This window comes from Bombus vosnesenskii, unplaced genomic scaffold (genome assembly GCF_011952255.1).
Source record: "Bombus vosnesenskii isolate JDL3184/JDL3185 unplaced genomic scaffold, Bvos_JDL3184-5_v1.1 scf7180000016274, whole genome shotgun sequence".
NCBI lineage: Eukaryota > Metazoa > Arthropoda > Insecta > Hymenoptera > Apidae > Bombus > Bombus vosnesenskii.
Genome location: NW_022884343.1, coordinates 2,854,352 through 2,870,451, shown reverse-complemented (window position 1 = coordinate 2,870,451; position 16,100 = coordinate 2,854,352). Strand labels below are relative to the sequence as shown.

Genomic DNA, 16,100 nt, shown 5'->3' with positions numbered 1-16,100 from the left:
ACGTGACTTCCCTCAGTGTTTACGAGCGTACAAAAAAAAAAAAAAAATGGCTTCCTAAAATGCAAGAATAATTTTACTTAATTGCGAGTAGTATCGATTAATATCGATGCAGGCAGGTCTTTGATTAAACTGTAGAAACAATTGCAACCAATAATAGCAACTTGAAACCATGTCTCTGGCAGACTAATTTCCTTCGTAATTTACCTCTCGGCGAAGAAATACGTGCGTAACGAAGAAACGGGTTCACTGAGAGCTCGCGAGATTACGTTTTTGCAGGCCGACGGTGGATTTGCATTTATCTTACTCCGTATTCTGTAATTAGATTAAACGCTTGAAGAAAGACGGGGACTGGCTGACTGCAAATGAACAAATTCGTCGGGTCTCTCGACGTTGATTTTCACTTAACTTCCTCGGAGCTGTAAAAATTACCTTCGTTAACATTCAATCGGCTTGTACAATACGAGCCTGAATGCTAAATAAAATGTAGCAGCCTGATGATCAGCGAGACACTGGCCCAATTCTCACATATAGATATATTTTAATTTTTACAAATTAAATAGGTCCGTTCGCCAAGTAATTCCATTTCTTTCATCCATCCTCCTTCATGCTCCTATTTCCTTTGAGAAATACCACGAAGTTTTCATTTATGATACACTTCTTTAAAGTTCATATTTATCATTTATTTACTTATCTTAGTTTGGAAATCGGAAATAATAGCCACGAACGTGGTTGTATCAATGTCCCTTAGAAAGTAGGTCTGATCAATGTAGTAACATACTACTTCTACCTTTCTGCGTGAAATTTCTATGTGAACAGTTGCTGAAAGGATTTTTATTGTAATTTCATTATCGATTGACAATATCTGCATTGACAATATCTCTTAAAAAATGAAATTTTAATTAGCACAAAGGTGGCAAAAGAGTTTCAAATTAATTCATTGTTTAATATGATAACTGGAGACTAAAGTGTGAAGTTAATGTATTTTTAGATGAAAAATTTATTTTCTCAAGGATCTTCTGCATTTCTGTGTAACATAATAGCATCACAAATTTATTATGATAAGATCACAGTTGATTATCGCGATGAAAAGCGGCTAAGTCAAATTTGCTACCTTCAAATCTAAAATTTGTTTCTTAATTTATTATCTGAATCGGAGAATCTTACATATAGCGAAATTACAAATTCTGTGGAAGGAAGAGTTTTCATTGAAAAGTGGCCCCAATTAACGAGAAAATTCCGCATCTGAAACAGTCGTTAACTAAACAATAACCCAACGAACAAATCTTACAGTGAATTTACCATAATAAAAAATTGTAACTCTACAAAATTGCTACAAAAAACAGTAAATTGGTCATTTTGATCATCTCGTCAGTACAAATACCAGCCTGCAACAAATAACAAGAAGAAAAGTATAAAAATTGAACCAACGTTTTACTACCATTACAATACCAGACCAAACTGGAACATCGCAGTTTATATTTCAAGACAGCGGATTCTCAGACCCAGTCATCAATTAACCATCTTTTATTCACTTTAACATGGGCGCAGTACCAAGCTGTTAAATAACGAGCCACGTACCAGGTGGCCAATGAATAATACATGCAACAACGTTGTATCCATTGGCCACAGAAGCAGCGTGCAGGTTTGCTGACGCGACACGATGAGTCAGAATTTTCAAGAGCAAATTCCAGCTGGTTTGGCAGGCGTTCGCAATTCGCAGATGGCCGGGGATTCGCACAATCGTCTACGTGATTCGGTCGTCGTGTAATAATTTCCGGGACAGTAACCGTTGCAACTATGGCGACTTGTAACGCTAATGGGCCACGGGCACGTCGCATGTGCGGTCTCATTACCACTTTGATCGTCAACCGAGGGTCAGTTTCAGCGATGCTGTTCCATTAAACTCCACGTTTAATTGTCCATTCGTGGTGCTTCCTGAGCGACAGGATCGTTAGTCTTCTGACGAGAAGAATGCTAATTGTAGCGTGAAATATGATGGTCGATATGGCGAATCAAGTAATCAGTCGGAAATTATAGCGAAACTTTGGCCTGAACCTTCATATCATCGACAAACTTTCGATTTCAGTGGTAGACGCTCTCGTATAAGTCAGCCAGGGAACAAAACACAAGAAATAAGAATTCCCAGTGATGGTTTCCGAGTTGTATATGGGATTTATGTAGGTTAGCAGGTCCATTTTAATTGATTTTAAACTCGCCAATTAATTGGTTACTTTTAGTTTGACGAAAGAAAAAGATGTATGTGCGTGTGTGTGTTAATGAAACTACGAAATATGATTTCCAATATAGCAAATGAAGTGGACATTTGGAAATCACGAGATAAATTCAGTCTGAGTCTTCGTATCCGTAAGAAATCTTCCATTTCAGTAGTACAGTCTCATGTAAGTCAGACGGATGATACAATAGCACAAATCAGCGTGTAAAGTGGTTTCTATCGATTTTTGTCTATGATTTATGTATTCTGTGGTTGGAAGAAAGCTAGCAGACCTACCTTAACAGATTTTTATATCAAGTTACCATCACAGTTCGCGTCACAGAACGTGTTATATCCAGGATGTATCAAAGAGATGATAGTAAAACGAGAGCTTGTCACAGCGAGCCAAGCGCATTGAAATGCATCAGGTGCCACGAAAATAAACTTGTCTTGGCAGCCCTTTAGAACCGGTCGTGTCGTTAAATTAACCTTCCGCGATCATCAGCAATCTGATGCGTTTGCAAAAAGGTTAATCTATCCGACGCAGCGGTATAACGCGTGGTATCGCATCTCGCTCGTTAAAGCATCATATAAGACGCGCATATTGCGCTACACGATGCTCGTAAACGTGAACGTGCATATTACACGCGTTGCTCGTAAACTAGTTTAATGCGGCCAGCCTTCTTCAACCAGCCCAGTTACAACATCAAAGAAACTCATTAAAGCTGCGAGGCCAACCGAATTGCGTTCGCGCTCCAAAGTCTTCTGACGATTATGACGCTTGCTTGGCGATCTTCGAGAGCCAGGTAATCCTCGAATGGTACAGTCGCTGTTGAAGATTCAGGATTGTGTGCATTCTACGTTTGGTCCATAGTATAATACAATCAGTTTGATAACTTAAGAGAAACAAATTGTCATCTCAACGACTGTTTGGCTCCTCACATAATCTCCTCCATCTTATTGAAGTTCAATGAATTAATCAATTGCAAGGTAAAACAATCATCTGACTAAAATCTGCAAGTATAGTCACTGATGATACACAGTGCTATTGGTCAATATATGTCTTAGCATATGTCTCAAGTTTATCCTCAGTAAACATTATCGAGTGTTTAGGACACTGGTACCTTGCTGATAATTTGGTTACGCTGAAAATCCACGAGAAGCCCACGATAGTCAGTGACTAGAATCTGGAAATGAGAATTCAAGTACCAAAGTACTGAGTACTCAAGTCTCAGGATCGAGACCTAAATCTGGTCTACAAATCTAGCTATATAAGTGGCAATGTAAAATGGAAAGTCTGGCAACTGGATGGGAAAGTGAGTTTTAGAAACAGGCAACATGATAAAATAAGTAACCCACGTGTTTGCTTACGTGACTTTGAACTTCCACCGGGCCGAGAAAGCTATTTTCTGCGTCAGCGGTTCAGGTATATTCACGTCGGTATGGGACACTATTTCACCGAGATACGTAGCTATTCCACGTTACAATAAACAGGTCTCAGGAAGATGGATCAGTCGTGGCAGACCTTTATTGTATCCTGACCTAAGTCTCCTATATTTCTCCTTACAGTAGTACTGTAAGGGGCACATTCAACCGGATGCACAAAGGCTGCTACGAGAGAAAGCCACTAGGTATCATTGCGACAAACAGCATTCACGCTGTCGAAAAATAACTCTGCTTGCCGCTCTTCTTTTCGCCATGTTCGACCGACCAACTTGTTTCTATGTTGTATTCCACTTCAAAGTCTCTTCTTCCACTTTCAGCATAATATACCGTGGCAATAAGGGACCAGTGTCGTATAAACCTTTGAAATATTGCGAGTAAACTGGGATTGTTATACCCGAGTTCTTAGTCTTTTGATACCAGCCACTAGAAGTCAGAAACTTGATAGAGGGTCAAAGTTCAGCACAGCAATTTTCATTTGACAACTTGATATATTTTTTTGCCGGTATAAATGGACCAGTATCTGAAACATTTTAGTAATTCAATTTCAAGTTTCTAAACTCTTCTAACATATTCATACGTTCCGAAGATGTTGATCACCGACCATAAGGTCTTTGCATCATAGTCTTCAAATTCCAATTTTTAATATCGAATTCTCAAATCCTAGCTTCCATACACTTGGTTCTCTGTCCTCTACATTTTTGCTTCCTAAATAAAAGTTCCTAAAGTCAGTTTCCTGAAACGAATTATTACTCAAAAATTCCTAACATTCTGCACTAGTAAAAAATTCCTCATAAATTATATTTGGAATTGTTAATAAATATCAACAGGTGGTTCGATAAATTCTGAAAAAATTGTGCACATTAAACCAGTTTTGGTATCCAGCTGGAGACCTTCTAATCCGTCCTCGTGCAATCTAAACACTGCATCCACACGGAATAGGATCTCCGTGAAATAAATCCCAAAACACTAGTTAACAAGTATCAACGATGTAGTTGGCGGACAAACAGCAGAAAATCCTGCAGACTAGACGAGCAACCACCGTTTCTCAGGATCCGTTACGTTGGCCAATGTTCGCTAAAGCTGGTTTATCCCATCGCAACGCAACGAAAACGCAATCGGGTTAGCTAGAACGCCTGTATAGGAAGTTTGCTCGAACGAGTCCCATGAGGGCGGTGAATTCTCGCGTGGATGAATCGCGATAGATCCAACAGAGGAAAATCGATTACCAGTTCGAGGATCTGTACGCGACTCACTAAGCGGAAGAGCGGAACGGTATGACACGTAGCAGCATGATAGAGGAGCCTTACATTACAGCATCAACTAAAGCAACCTACAGATGCTGTGATACCCACGCTTCTATTCAATGCTTTGTACTTTTCTAAAAATTAGATATACAATAAAGTGACATTTTTTTAGTACGACATTACAATAGCAGTATAGTAGAAAAGTAACAATAAAATAACCAAATAATGGTAAGGCTTAGTAGCAGTAAGGCTTCATTTTTTTGCTAAAATAATAAGACTTTCAAAAATGGGGTTTTACTACTATTTTGTGTCTTACTATTTTGACCAAAAGACGAAGCCTTACTATTATTTTATTATTTTATATAGTTACCACTGTTATACCATAAAATAAGAAATGAATATAATATATATCACAGAGTGTATAATAATAAGAGTCTCAAAAATGGGGTTTTACTACTACTTTGTGTCTTACTATTTTAACCAAAGAAATGAAGTCTTACTATTATTTTATTATTTTAGTTACCACTGCTATACTACAGTGATATTGTAATACTATACTACACCTACTGCTACTACTAATACTCTGAGTATCACCATACTATTGTAATACTAGCATCTACTGATACTCTGTGATATATATTATATTCATTTCTTACACCTACTAAATACAAATTCACTTTGTAAAATTATGGTGTCTCTGTACATTTCTTATTTTCTAAACTTTCTTTTGTCCGCTACCAGACAATAACATATACAGGTAACAGGCTTCTTACTGAACTGTTGGCAACATTGGCTGGTTCCATTGGGTACAGTAGCCTTGACAGTATATCGGAGGTCGTAAAATTGGAGAGGCGTCGAAGCTTATGTACGTGTCCGAGAGAATTGACAGAAGGTTGAAAAGATATGAAAGTTCAGAGTCGGGACGCGTCAAGCGTACCAACCTAGCTGTGGTTAAGTCTTCAACTACTGTTCTTATTGCTCGGCTATTTTCTCTTCACGTCTCACGGCTTTTTTCTTTTACTACTACGACTTCTTTTCCACCATATTTTTTCTTCTTATCGCACTGACATACAGTATGACATCTTTGCCTTGTGCTTTTTCATTCTGCTAGCGGACCTACCCTATTCCTTCTTTCTATTTCTACTTTCTTTTTTTCTTAGTGCCCTGGACTATCGTTTTTTATTAGTGGAATATTTTCGACGATCTTACGATTTTCCTTTTTATTACTGGAATTTTTCTTGCTACTATCCATGATTTTTCCTTTTTTATTGCTGGTATTCCTCGCTCACGTTTCTCTCAATTTCTCAAGCTTTTTTTTTCTAACTTGTATGTCAATAATTGCTCAAATAACGAAGAAATCTCTCGTTTAATTAAAAGTTTGGTGTTTGCTAGCCAATTAAACGAACTTTTAATTGGCGTTTATTATATGCAAATAATTTCATTAATTTTTCTCCCACATCTGTTTTCTTCTTTTCGTTCCAACACGAAGTGACATCTTTTTCGTCGATAAGACTACATCTTCTCTCGCACAATATTTCCAGCACATCTCGTTTTTTTTATGGGAAATAGAAGAATCGTCCGTACGAACTCGTAAACATAATTCCTGCCGAGCAGTAATTTTTACGTCGATTTGAAACGAAATTTATCGCGCGTCTCCCTGCCTTTTTCTATTTGTCACAATTACTCGACCCTCTGGGTACTTTATTCCTTTATACGATTCTATGAAGCACCAGGAAATTGTATTTTTAATCGATGAATACGATTTTCCCCGTTCAAGTAATCAATTTCCGATATGAACTAAGAACTTCACTCACGCAATTCTTTTTGTTATTACACTAATGCAAATGATATCAATGATTTTATCTTATCTTCTTCTTCTTCTTTTGCGTTTTGTTATTAGATTGGAAACTAAGCCCAACCTAACCTCAAATTGTCACTTGACTAGGCAGAAAGGCATCAAACTGATAATTATAATATTAGGTTGGCAACTAAGTGATTACGGGTATTGTCTTTAAATGATAATGACAAAATCCGCAGTCACATAGTTGCCAAGCCCAACCTAACCTCAAACTGTCACTTGACTAGGCAGAAAGGCATCAAACTCATAATTATAGTATTGGGTTGGCAACTAAGTGATTACGGGTATTGTCTTTAAATGATAATGACAAAATCCGCAGTCACATAGTTGCCAAGCCCAACCTAACCTCAAATTGTCACTTGACTAGGCAGAAAGGCATTAAACTCATAATTATAGTATTGGGTTGGCAACTAAGTGATTGCGGGTTTTGTCATTAGATGGTAATGACAAAATCTGCAATCACTTAGTTGCCAAGCCCAACCTAACCTCAAACTGTCACTTGACTAGGCAGAAAGGCATTAAACTCATAATTATAGTATTGGGTTGGCAACTAAGTGATTGCGGGTATCGTCTTTAGATGGTAATGACAAAATCCGCAGTCACATAATTGCCAAGCCCAACCTAACCTCAAATTGTCACTTGACGAGACATTACCATCTAATGACCTAACCTAATAATTATCTAAAAAACTGGTAGATTTTAAGAAAGTACGTCATTACAATTTTACAATACTGAGCATAATAATGCTACGTATTAATGCAAATAATATTAGTGCTTTTATACTGTTATTTGTATGTATTAATTTCTGGAGAAATCGATGGATCTGAAATGAGCCATTAAATTAGAAACACCATCTGCATTACGTTACAATTATTATCTGTCTATAGTTAATTATGCTATTTATACTATCTCATAGAAAATTTGTTCTTGTACGTCACGATTTTGCTATCTATAAATATCCACAAAATTATAGAAATCAATTTTTTTTCTTTCTAGACAAAATGACTAAAAGCATTCAAATTTTTCCAAATTTCAAAACATTAAATTAAATTTAGCTTTAACAAAACACGCGAGATGTTAACAAAAGACGTGCACAAATACTCGAACGCTTTCTGCAGATGAACTCTGTACATCTGTTGAATTTTCGAATTTGATTAATATGGGAAATTGGTTCGAAGAGAGGATTGCATTTATACGGACGAACGCACATGGTTGTCAGTTTAACTCCGGAATTCTGCAACTTGTTGCATTCCGCCAACTCGTAAACAACGTTGCAGATGCGACAGGAAATCTGCTCTCGAAATATCATTTCGCAACGATATTTCGATTTGTCAAACGGTATCGTCTGCCACTGTGGCGACAGTAATCAGATACAACAACGAAACCAATTAACGATTTATCGTAATTAATTTTCGCTATAAATATGTCTCGACAATTCAACTAATTTTATTAACCCATTTTCTTGTTTTTTCTTTCTTTTCCAATAGAACGAAACTATTACGAAGAGAATTTTACTGAAAATATCGACAATTTTATAAACCGATTTAAAAATACACGCTGAGTCAGTAGAAACCTGCACCTGTAACAATTCCTTGTCTATTGACTTTATCGAACTTATGTTTCAAACGAAATTTATTTTATTGCATTGAAGATAAAATCGAATATTGCAAAAGTTCGTCTACGTGAAATCTTTTTTCTAGAAATATTTCAAATTTTATTCTTCTCGATGGATGAACGTAAGTTCTTCGGTTAAACTTTTGACAGAAGACTCATCGTGAGTGTGTTGAGATCGTGAAACAGACAATATTTCTCTTCGCTGGAATTTTCTCTCTGATATTATCCTCAATTTTCCTGGTAAAATATATAAAATTATAGCATAAAATATTCACATTAACATGCGCATGGTTTCACTAGAAACGTTGACAATTTTAAATTTAATTTCATAATAAATTCGACATTGCGACAATTTCTTCGAAAATGTAAAAATCTGTTTCTTCTATTTGTAGCCAGCAACGATGTTTATTTCCAGCAATAATTCCACGCTGAATTACCTCGAATTTGATATGCAAATTTCCCTTATTCGTATACACACATATCTGTCTTTATAAATATTTAACAGATGAAAAATATTTGAAATATTTATACATTTTATGTCTCTGTTTTTCACCAAATGTTTACTCGGACAAAGATAATTTCACGGAATACGGACAACACAACTTTTCTCCACAAGCTTTCCACAAACGAATAATACAACAAATTATTTTCAATTATTTTAGACATTTAACCATCGAGCGAAAATTTTGACTGAATAGCAAACAAGCACGTGCACCTATACATTTACAAGCTGTATGTAAATGTTAATGAGAAATTACGAAATCGTTGAAAACAGTGGAAAGTGGCCACTGCTTGTTCCACCGGTTGTTACGTTGTTAATTATTAATTTATTTACATGTTTAATTATTGATTGGCAAAAGTAATTAAATTTATTGCGAATAAACGTTGCTACTGATTCGAGCAAACATTACACGGCGTGTTGATGTGGTTACAAAATTATTGAAAAGCTTAAACAGAATAATCAGAGTCGACGAGAAATGAATGCGACTGTACAAACAACGGCTCGTAATGAATATTTCAATTGTATTGTTGTAATAAAATGTTTCCATGGCAAATAATATTCGCGTGTGTTTCTATATGTGTAATGTCTCTGTTTAATAGAGAAACACTAAAAATTATCAAATTGTAATAAAATGTTTTCATCTCCAGACAAATATCTCTCTGTAATATTAAATATTATATATTGTATATAATATTATATATAATATTATTATTATATATAAAATATTTATTTATCGTTCGATAACGTGTTTCTCATAATAAAATTTTATCATTGTCATTGAATAAAATACATGATAAATGTGTATGAATTGTTATATAAAAAAATGTTTTTATTCCAAAGGATATTTGTATATATACCCCAACGTGTATAATATTTTTGTTAACAAAAAAAAACAGTAATAAAACGTCCCTTTCTCTAGATAAATATTCCTCTGTATATTTATTTTTCAATAATAATATTTGCTATGAAAACTCATGAGAGGTTACATAGTATTTAGATTGAATTGTTTTCGATGCTCGTAAAAACGCACGAGCCAACTGTTTGAATTTTACATTGTACGATATAATGGGAGTCAGTTAAAAAAAAAAGAGGAACTTTGAACCAGAATTATTTCGATAATATGTTAATCATTTTTTAAAAGTAATCTTTATTGAACGAACAAATTTGAAAAAATGGATAATTTCATTGAAATTTTCAAAGGGTTCAAAAAATAATACTTTCAATTTGTTTCAATCTTTTTTCGAAATGAAATTTTACTATAACAATTTTTGAATGAAATTTTTAGAGATTTATCATATTTCAATTTTAATATGCTTGAAAAGAGATGGTACAGAAGATAAGGTTTGTAGTCGCTTTTGGTTAAGCTTTTCTTCCAAATGAGATTTTAAAATAAAATACCATTTTTCAATCTTAATACACAATGCAGGAAAGAAGATGGTAAAAGGTTCGATTGAATTTCTCTTTTACTTTTTCTCCTGTCATCATCTAATTTCTTTTCAATACAAATTTCACACAAAATATCAATTCGCTTAATGTTATTTGTATAGTAGCTAGAAACAATTTGATTAAATATCTTTCTCAGGTTTACTAGAATTAAATTTATCAATAATCTCTTATCAGACGCCCAATTCTTGTTCAAAAACACACACGATATTCCGCCTAATCCTGCCACTTTTAATTACTTCCTTGTTTATAATGACAGAGCAAAATGTATGAAAGAAAAGTTGTATAATAAGAAGAACGCTTTTCTTGTGAAAAAAATTGCTACCTTTGTAACTGTCTGCTTACAAAACGTTTTCTCAATAGACAACTTCCAAAGTCACTCTTCGACTATCTCTTTATATTTGATATTATTTCTTATATATTTTCTTCGAGTTACTGTTATAGAATTTTTTAATTTATTTAGAAACATTAGAAATTAAGGTTTCCAATGATTTCTATCCTAGTGATAAGTTTATTGATTGATAGATCTATTGACAATGGATTAAACATGGATGGAAACGATGGTTATTTAATGTGAACTAAATACAGTAATGTGCTATAACTAAGACAACTAAATAGTTAATTCGCAACTGACAACTAATAGTTTACAACTCATAACAACTCGACAACTCAACTCTCGACTCCTCACAATTCGACTCTCCCCAACTCTACTCTCAACTCATGACTTGATTCCTCACAACTTGACTCTCAACTCGACTCTCCACTCACGAGTGTCAATACTCGACTCCCCACCACTCGACTGTCAACTCACGACTGCTCAACTCGACTCTCCACTCACGACTACCACAACTCGACTCCCCACCACTCGACTGCCAACTCACGACTGCTCAACTCGACTCTCCACTCACGAGTACCACAACTCGACTCCCCACCACTCGACTGCCAACTCACGACTGCTCAACTCGACTCTTCACTCACGACTACCACAACTCGACTCCCCACCACTCGACTGCCAACTCACGACTGCTCAACTCGACTCTCCACTCACGACTACCACAACTCGACTCCCCACCACTCGACTGCCAACTCACGACTACTCAACTCGACTCTCCACTCACGACTACCACAACTCGACTCCCCACCACTCGGCTGTCAACTCACGACTACTCAACTCGACTCTCCACTCACGACTCTACAGATAACGACTGCCAGGTAACGACCACCCGGTAAAAACTGCCAGGCCCTTTTGGCCTAACGGCGCTTAGGCTTTCTCGCAATATTTTTTATGGTTCACGCGATATTTCTTAGGCCATTTGTCCACGACATTACACTATCTACGCAAAATATTTTCTCCAATTTAATTCATCGGCAAGCAACATAATCCTTTTTCATTTACGAGCTTTGACATAGTTCCCTGAAATAAACGATATAATTTCAAGACAGAGTAACTGATAAAAATCTCCAACCAAAAGCTATGAAATTTTTCCTAAATTCCCAAATCCTAAATATATTTTTGAACTTAAAAAACTTGCATCGGAGCAACACGAAACAGCTGAATAAAAAATACTTGTTTCATGCAACGGGAGACAGGATAAATTTGCAGAATGGAAAACTACGAGGGACACGTAGAAAATTGTATAAAATACATACGCGTGCATCGTCCAATGGACGCGTTCCTGTTCCAGAAACGAGGTGTGTAAAAAAAAAAAAGAGAAAGAAGGAAATTATTTGTTCTGCGTGCGCGGAAATGAAAAATTCTTCAGCGATGCGTCGAGTTTCATGTTGATTAAGCAATCTGGCAAATGGCTCAACTGCCGCCACAAACGGACGCGTATAACAGAATAAAAAGGGCCGGTGAATATTGCATAGCAGCGTGACGGATCTAAAACGAGCAACGACTCGTAAATTCCAGCCAGCAGGAACGAATTAACCTTCGTTCGAATCCAGTCGTATTTTTATTAGCGACGAATTGTCCTTTTTCTCTCCAACTCGAATGGAATGAAAATTTTCAATGAGCAAACGCACGGCCAATGAATTTCATCCACATACTGTACATCGTACAGGTTTTCCTTATGAAATGCTGTTCGAGTTTCTCGTGATTACTAGAACCACGGATATTTATGTATCCATGGGAAATTGAAAGATGGAAAAATATCTATGGAATATACGCGGCAAGTCTGTAGAAACCTCCACCTCAAACAATTCGTCGTCCATTGACTTTATGAAAAAATATTTAGAGTTCCAGTTGATCTCATCGCAGAGATCATATTATGAGTTGGCAACTAAGTGATCGCGGATTTTGTCAATACTACTTAATGACAAAATCCGCAATCACTTAGTTGCCAACCCAATACTTTTGGCTATAAAGAAAAAAAAGGAAAAAATATGAAAAGTATTGAGACTAGTCTTCAAGGATCTACGAAATGGTCTGAAAAGAGAAAAAAAGAAATAGTTGGTTTAGTTTAATAGTAGAGATAATAGCGTTATCGGTTAGACAAAATCGGTTGGATGTTAGCAAGATCCATAATCTCTTCAAGCAAATCTTATCAGCAGTGACTTGACGTAGGAACTGGTGAAACCGACGGAAACAATCCTGTCTTTGGGCTATTCGTGTAATAAATTTCCGTAACAACTGGAGGCGATAGTTGCCGGAAGTGAGTTCGTAGTTTAGGTTTCGGCCCGTCTCCGGTTAATTAAAGGGAATTTATTAGCCCTGCGATGGCTCAACCTCGATACGTGATTGCAAAGCAACGCTGTTATTCTCGTTCAAATTGACGGATAAACATCCTGACACGAATCTGAAGCTTTTAGAATTTACGGAATTATCGATAGAATTCGTTAAGAAAATTCAGACACCTTGAAGAGTTGGGATATTTCGCTGGAAATATCTGTAGAATGTACAGAGTGTACGTTCATGGAATTGTTCTTCCACTTTTCTCTTATTCCACTCTATTTTTCTTCTTCTTCTTTTTTTTTTTTATAACAAATGCCACGAAACGGCTTTTGAACAAACAGTTCCATCACACGCATGTTTACAAACAAATATTTTTCCAACCCTGTCCCCACATCTGAAAAATCCTAGCCAAACCAAAAACAAAGGCGATCTATTTTTCGTTGGTTAGATCAGGCTTTTAATTTCCGGCAGCGGGAACACGTTGCCTTGTCTGGTAACGCGTTATTTTCCGAAAATATGAACGCCAAACGAACAATCATCGAGGGTACACGATAGTTGCAAGGACACGCCATTGGAAAAACGTAGCAGCGATTTACAGTTCGTCCTACAGATCCACCTTTTTCTCCCTTTAATTACGCTGGGTAATTGAACAGAACAGGATTCGTTAGCCAGGATTCGATTATCGAGACAGGAATGGAAAAGCGGCCAAAGTTGGACATTTCAACGCGATTATTGCCCCCATCTGTTTTTCATCTCCATATGGAAAAATCCGTCTTAACTGTTCCTCAAAATCGTGCTACCCGAAATCCTTGTGCCAAGCTCTTCTGATCTAGGTCAGGATCTTGCCAATTATTTGCCAAATAATTTCCTAAATCGGTTAGCAAAAGGTAGAGAAAATCGACGAAAAAAGGTTCAAAAATGACACTTGAGTAAAATTTATAGAATTATCGCGGGGCATTATACACGGGATACTAATTGGTTGGCACAAGTATGAGAATGAAAGAAGACAAGAGAACGTGTCAAGCAATCTTAGGCAGTCATAGAATCCTGGTACATAGGAATCTTAAACCATGGAACCTTAGGCCACAGAATCTTGAGCCATAGAATCTTGGGACATAGGAATCTTAGGCCATAGAATATTGGGGCATAGGAATCTTAGGTCATAGAACCTTAGGCCATAGAATCTTGAGCCATCTTGGGCCATAGAATCTTGGGCCACATCTTAGGCCATAGAATCTTGGGTCATCTTGGGCCATAGAATCTCGGGACATAGGAATCTTAGGCCATAGAATCTTGAGCCATCTTGGGCCATAGAATCTTGGGATAGAGGAATATTGGATCATAGAATTTTGAACCATAGAATCTTGAGCCATAGAATCTTGGGACATAGGAACCTTAGGCCATAGAATCTTGAGCCATATTGGGCCATAGAATCTTGGACCATAGAATCTCGGACCATAGAATCTTGGACCATAGAATCTTGGGACATAGATTCTTGAGCCATAGAATCTTGGACCATAGAATCTTGGACCATAGAATCTTGAGCCATAGAATCTTGGGCCATCTTGGGCCATAGAATCTTGTGCCATAGAATCTTGGGCCATCTTGGGCCATAGAATCTTGGGATATTGAAATCTCGGGCAATAGAATCTTGGGCCATAGATAAGGATGAAACAGTGAAACGTCTCTTTGCTTAGCTGTCAAAAGACACAAACCTTCTTCGATTAACACTTAGCCAAGCAACCTATACGCTGTCCACCATGCATTTTTCCAAGTTCGGGGACTAATGTTCACTACTTACAATACAAAGAAGCGTAAAAATTACTTAAGGGGTGAATTATATTTTGCGGTAATGATTTCGTTTAACAGTTTCACATATTGTTTATACAAAACATCAAATTAAAAGTATATATTAAAGTGCACGACACAACCATAAGGGAATGTAGACAAACCAGGGAACAATGCCGGCTTATACGGTGAACTGCACCGCAACTTTGCAATGCAGAGATGTAATCTGCATTTGAGAACAGATAAAGGATCGATTCACGAGTCAGCCGCATTGAGATAATCGCGTTGAAAAGGCAGCTTGGACCTGAGTTAATTAATTTCGAAGCGGAGGTAGGTTAGCCTTTGGTAGTTGATTCTTTCGACAGAAGTTGCCTCAACTGCGTTTAGGGCAGTTAGTTGGCTTGGATTAAAGGACCTTTTGATGGTGGACAGGCCCTCCCAATGGGATTCTCCCCAGACCATTTCAAAGACCTTGCAGAAAGAAGATGGAGCTGACATCAAAGGGGATTCTAGATTATTTTAAATCTATAGTTGGTGCTCAGAAGTTGTTAATCAGAGAGAATTTAGAAGCAGTTCGAATCTTGGCAGCAAAAAAAAAAAAAAAAAAAGATACGCTAGGATCTCAACTCAGACTAACTGTTTTAGCTGTAGGTTGAAAGTATTATAGTAATCTTGGGATTTAGTGATATCTGTGTAAAATTAATTTCAAAAATGCAACATAGGTGAAAGATTGCTTCACTTATTCAGAACAGCAGAGAATACTGAATTTGGAATATTTTATATATTTCTGTGCATTTTCCATTAGCAATAGATGCATCTGTTTTTCCAAATGATAAGATTTCTGTCTGCCGTTACATTTATTAGCTTCCTTGTTACCTAAATTTTCGGATTTTAAAAGCATGCACCCTTTTGTGTAAATTATGTTTTATGCAGAGAATTTTGTTACCAATCGTCTGTTTCAAACAATGGAAATGTATTTTAACCGAACATTTTATAAAATGCATTTAAAGTTTGAAATTTAGAACTTTCCATTAACAGTTATCCGCCTGAAGAACTTTCAGTTATGAATTTCCATTTTAAAAGCACAAATGTTCCTATTGAAATTTCATTATAATATTACAATAATTTAATTTCAGTTTCCATGAAAAATTTCCTCAATCTCTTTTAACGTCCTTATTGAAATAAAAGTTTAGAGCCTATTTATAATGGAAAGTGCTGATAATAGAATATATGCTTTTAGTACCATATCCTTTCTCAGATACAGTCTTCCTTTGAATACTTATTGCATCGATAAGAACTTGGAATCAATATGTGATCAA

General features: G+C 36.4%; 1 protein-coding gene across 1 annotated transcript in view; it reads right to left on the bottom strand.

Moving 5' to 3' along the window:
* Positions 1 to 16,100, bottom strand: part of LOC117242564 (probable G-protein coupled receptor 158) — a 163,799-nt gene that overhangs the window by 50,294 nt on the left and 97,405 nt on the right. The window lies entirely within an intron of this gene.